We start from the raw sequence: 6,074 nt of genomic DNA, 5'->3' as shown, positions 1-6,074 counted from the left end.
CACTCTATCCACTGAGCCAAACCAGCCAGGGCACTGTGAGATTATTAATAGTTAGCCAAGGAAGTCCCATTTATAATTTTTTGACAGTCAAATAAATGCTCAAAACTGTTTTGTATTTTCTAAGTACTCTCAAGGATGTGGCTTTTCCAGTGGAGGCCCAAGAGCCTGTGTTATTAGGGAGTTTACTTTTTGAGGGGTGTGATTTCTCCTAGTGGTTTTCTTTGCTAGCTATGTGTTCAGAAGGAAATGAAACAGCTGTGGATACATGTTTTAGAAATTTTAAAAGCAATGGAAGACATGTAAACAACTCGCCTTTACAATAACAGAGCCTGGAAAGAAACGTTTTGTTGTTGTTGTTGTTGTTTTTGGTGGGAGATGAGTTGTAAATCATATTTCTAAAAAATTTTCTTTCCAAAAAATTTTCTTTCATAAAATCTGAACTTGAATATCATATTAAATAAGACACTGAATATAGTGTACATATACCAACATCAGTACATTTGTTTTATTTACAGATATTGATGTTGATATAAAGATCAGATTAAATTGAAAGTAAGGAAAACTTAAAAAAACAGAACCTTCCAAACCCATACATAAACAAGAAAGAGAAAAAAAAATTATAAATACATCTGAGCAGGTCTTAAACGGAAAACATTCAAATAAGATGGAATTAGTAGAACGTAAAGAATATTAAAGTATGGGAAACTTAGGAAGTGCTAACAAATTCCAAAGAATTGATATTTTTGGGGGTATGTTTTCTGACTACAATTAAAAATAGAAAAAGAGCCTGGTGTTGCTCAGTGGTTGAGCAACCTATGAACAACCAGGAGGTCATGGTGAAATTCCCAGTGGTGGATTCGATTCCCAGGCCAGGGCACATAATGGGGCTGCAGGTCTGATCACCTGCCCTGGCGCTTGCGAAAGGCAATCAATCGATGTGTCTCTCTCACATTGATGTTTCTCTTTCTCTCCCCTCTCCCAACCCCTTCCTCCCATTCTCTCTAAAAATCAATGGAAAAAATACCCTCAAGTGAGGATTAACAAAAAAAAAAAAAAAAAAAAAAAGAAGAAGAAAGGAAATTACATGTAATTTCTTTAAAAAAAAAAATCCCAAGCGGACATGGAGAACTAACTGTTAACACTTGTGAAATCGGAATTGGAGTACATGGTCATATGATGTCTATAGATCTCTGTGTGTTTGAAATAGTTTATAATGAAACCTTCTGTAAAGTTAAAAGCACTAAATAGTTATGAGTTGATGATGACCATGACTGTAGGGACCGCATAGTAGTAAAAAAGAAAAAAAGAGAAAAAAAGAATATTAAAGTAGACATACAAAAGGATGTTAAATTGAATAAAGAAAATCAAATTAAAAATTTTTTTTTATTGATTTCAGAGAGGAAGGGAGAGGGAGAGATAGAGACATCAATGATGAGAAAGGATCATTGATTGGCTGCCTCTTGCATGCCCCTTACTGGGGATTGAACCCGCAACCCTGGCATATGCCCTGACTAGGAATTGAACCGTGACCTCCTGGTCAATGCTCAACCACTGAACCACTTTGGCTGGGCAAGAAAATCAAATTTTTAAAAATGTTCTACAAGGTCACAGCAATTCACTAGAAAAAAATCATGTATTTCCTTTCCAACTATTTCTGTAGGTTTTAGAATATAATCATAATGTATCCCAAACCTTGGTGGGGAGGTTTGGAAATGATCCAGCCAAATCTCTAGAAGTCATTATTACCTGTTTCTGTCCCTGTGTATACTACTCTCACTACACTATAGAGATATAGGTCTGTGGTAATAAATGGCATTTAATATCATTCTAAATATTTCACACATCTGAATATTTTCAGGAAAGTCTTAGAGGATTTGAATTCATCATCTTTATGAGTAATATCATATCTTATATCCTAGAGTGCATTATACTTTTCAAATTTATACACATTCTTCAATTTCCTATTTAAATCCCATTCATCATAACTTCCAAAGGAAACAAAAAAAAATGTGAATCTGATAAAGACCAAAAAGCCTATGGAAGTGAGGAAAAGAGTGAAAAAAATTTGTGAGAAAGCAAATAAAAAAGTATTAGATGTTGGCAGAAAAACCCCACATATAAATGGAGAGATGTTGTTCTAGTCTTAAATATTATTCACCTAAGTTAATTTCTCCAAGTTTAGAAAAATAGCTATCTTCTGTTTACTGCTTCTTCTTGTTTATGCTTTGTCACTTAGACCTATACTTGAATTCCTCAAAGTCTAAGCCAGCATGAAACTGATTAAGAGGTGTGTTCGTTTTTTATCGCTGCCAAAAAAAAGTGTGACACAGTGGCTTAGAACAATATGAATGTATTATCTTAGAGTTCTGTAGTTCAGAAGTCTGACCTTGGGCCAGAATCAAGCTGTCAGCAGGGATGCATTCCTTCCCGAAGCTCTAGGGGAGAATCTCTTCCCTTGCCTTCTCCAGCTTCCAGAGGCCACCCGCATTTCTTGGCTCACAGCACTTTCTTCCATCTTCAAATCCATCAAAGATGCATCTCTCTGCTCCCACATTTTTTGTCAGATCTCTTTGACTCTCTTATGCCTCCCTCAGTCACTTTTAAGGACCCCTGCAATCACATTGGGCCCCCTGGGACTCTCCAGGACAATATCCCATTTTATGGTTCTTCACTTACGTAAGTGCAAAATCTCTTTTGACACATAAGGTAACATTCACAAATTCCCGGGATTAGTACGTAGACATGTTGGGATGGGGGCACTAGTCTGCCTACCATAAGAGGTTATATTTAAAATCTCATTCTTTTTTGTTGTTGTTAATCCTCACTCGAGAATATTTTCCTATTTATTTATTTATTTATTTATTTATTTATTTATTTATTTTTAGAGAGAGAGAGGGGGAGACAGAGAGAACTAAACATTGATGTGAGAGACACACATTGATTGGTTGCCTCTCACACTTCCCCGACCAAGGCCAGGGATTGAGTCTGCAACTGAGGTACGTGCCCTTGACGGGAATTTAACCTGGGACCCTTCATTCCAAGGGCCGATGCTCTATCCACTGAGCCAAACCGGCTAAGCTAAAATCTCATTCTTTACTTTCTATCTTTCACACCCTGATTCTACAGTCCTTTGAGCCCTCGTGGGATCTTCACTTTATCTAGTCTACCACTTTTTTCATTGTCTCTCATTTTCCTGATGTCCTCTTTTCCCTCATATCAAACCAATTTCCATGGGTTATCATTACATTCCCTTCTTATGTACTTCCTCTACTCCCTTGGCCTCTTTTGCCACACTCACTTGGCAGAACCCCAACTTTGGTGACTCCAGCTCCCTCCATAATCTGTCCCTGTTTTTGTGTGGCTGAAAATGGCTGGAGGAAACCATTACCTTGCTGACCAGTCTTTTATTAAAGTCTCCTACAAACGTCAAATGGGCCCTTAATGCCACTTGATAATGAATGACATGCTATTTCCCTAGTCTGTTTACTTTCCTTCTTTCCTAGAAGACTGTTTCATGCCTTCTCCTGTCTTGTCAAACCTTTTACATCTACTTCTCCATCCTCACTCTTGGCTCATGAATTGACTCTTCAATGAGAAGTGCAGAATAGGGCTCTGCAGATTTCCATGTATCTCTCCACAGGTCAGCTTCCGTGTCCTCACACTCTGCCTTCCTCCTAACAGATCTTTGGACTGAATCATGGCATTGGCGATCTTGCATGCAAAAAATGAATCTTTATTTCCATTAACTCTTAACTTAAATCTAACTTTCCCTTAAACTATGTTGTAAACAGCAAACTACGGTAAACCACCATAGCATTAACAATACCTATGCTTTTGTCACCAGTAGACATCATATTTATATCATAAAACAGTTTTCACATAATGTGGTGCATCCCTATTTTGAAATTATAATAGTTATTAGGCCCACTGATAGATCTTATTATTTATAACATTAATAAAGAAACACATGTATTAGGATATCACAGATTCTATTTCTAAAGTGATTTGAATTTCAACAAAATTAGTTTTTTTTGTACTCCAAAGTATTTTATATATTTAAAAAAATATTCTGAGAAGTGTCCATAGGTTTAATTACTAATGAGTTCATGACACACACAAAAATTAAGAACCCCTTCTGTAAAAGGACTGCCCTTCTTCCTACCTAAAGCCAGTCCCTCTACTTGTGCACCAGATCCCGTCTCCTCTCACCTGCTGTGCAAGGTGTCCTCCTTTTGCTCCTCCAGCTCTGTATTCTACCTTCTCCTCCTTGCTCTGGAGCTGATCTCTGTGGATAGCATCAACCAGGTTTCCTTGTCCTCTGACTTCCACTTGAACACAGACAAGGGGAGGCGCCACCAGGACATAGAAAGGTGGCAGGAAGGAGAAGCTGGGGTGTTCATCCACAATCCCTCCCCACTGACTGGCATTGGCAGAAGCTCTGTTCCAACTTCTGTTTACAACCGTTTTCTAGCACCAAAACCCCTTCTCAGGATTCAGATCACTATCCCTGATTTTCCTCTTCGAGGGAGTCTCCATCTTTGGTGAACACCCAGTGATTCGCCATCCATTGGGAGCTTCCCATAAGTAAACCCGTACCTCTGTAATAATCTCTCCAGCCTCTTTCTTTTGACTGTGCCATCTACTTCCTGCAAGGACCCTGAGTACCACACAGACTCAAGGAGATTGCTGTAATATCTCTCCCTTCTCTAAATTTATTCCCAACAGGAAAGCCTTCTTTCAACTCAGTTCCCCTGACAACTACCACTTCCTTGATAGGCAGCTTTGCTATCTCCAATCCTCTCCTCTAGATTCATCTTCAATAAACTCCAACTGGGTCTTTGCTTCCTCCCCATTGAAATTGCTCATCAAAGTCACCAATGATCTTCATGTTGCTAGATTCAATGTTGCTAGATTCAGTACTCATTTGTACACCTACTGGCAGTATTTAGCACAGTTGGTCATTTCCTCTAACTTGATACATTTTCCATGTGGCTTCTAGGACCGCAAAGGATTTTCCTCCTAATTCACCCTTGCTCCTTCTCAGTTTTCTCTGCTGATCTTCCTCTTCCAGGGTTAGTTCTTAGCCTTTTTAAAAAAATCTATACGTATTCCATTTAGTTTAATAAGCAATACAACACTTTATTTCCAGCATGCAGTTTACTAATTTAACATGTTTATTGATTATTGTGTCTCTCCCCCCACAAGAACATAAGCTCCTCAAGCCTAGGGATTTTTGTTCATTTGGTTCTTGGGTGTTTCCCAAGTGTCCAAAATAGTACCTAGCACATACATTTTTTTAAATGTAATTGGATAGTGACTTTACTCCTCATATACAAAGTAGAAACTATGACTTTTTCCTTCTAAAAAAGCAAAGCCATAAAGCAACAAGAATAAAATGTAAATGAGTAAATATCTGAACTTTGAGGAAAAGAGTAAGTTATAAAATGGACTCACTATGGTCATGCTGCTAAATTATTAAAATAAAGTAGGCTGAGGCAGGAGGAAACAATTCTCTTCTTGCCTTAACTAGTCTGGAAACTTCTTAACTTTCCAGGCCTGTGCCAGTACCTGGATGCATATAGGTCATTGTGCTTTAATGCCTGGACATACATCAAACCTTCAGATGACCATCTGAATGACCTCAAGAAGAAACTCCATTGTCCAGACCACTGGACATCTGAAGATTACCTGGAGAGAATTTTCATGAGTTTATTTGAGGGCCACACTGACAACAATTGCCAGGAAGCAATATCTCAATGAATTGAGAAAATGCTGTGGAGAATGGCAGTTTTGCTGCTTATTTTATACACTAGTAGCCCGGTGCATGAAATTCATGCACATTAAAAGGGAATTAATTGCCCTAACCGGTTTGGCTCAGTGGATAGAGCATCGGCCTGTGGACTCAAGGGTCCCAGGTTCAATTCTGGTCAAGGGCATGTACGTTGGTTGTGGGCACATCCCCAGTGGGGAGTGTGTAGGAGGCAGCTGATCGATGTTTCTCTCTCATTGATGTTTCTAACTCTCTATCCCTCTCCCTTCCTCTCTGTAAAAAAATCAATAAAATATATTTTTTT

The sequence above is a fragment of the Myotis brandtii genome, unplaced genomic scaffold (assembly GCF_000412655.1).
Source record: "Myotis brandtii unplaced genomic scaffold, ASM41265v1 scaffold125, whole genome shotgun sequence".
In the NCBI taxonomy this organism is placed as follows: Eukaryota; Metazoa; Chordata; class Mammalia; order Chiroptera; family Vespertilionidae; genus Myotis; species Myotis brandtii.
This window is presented reverse-complemented; position numbering follows the sequence as displayed.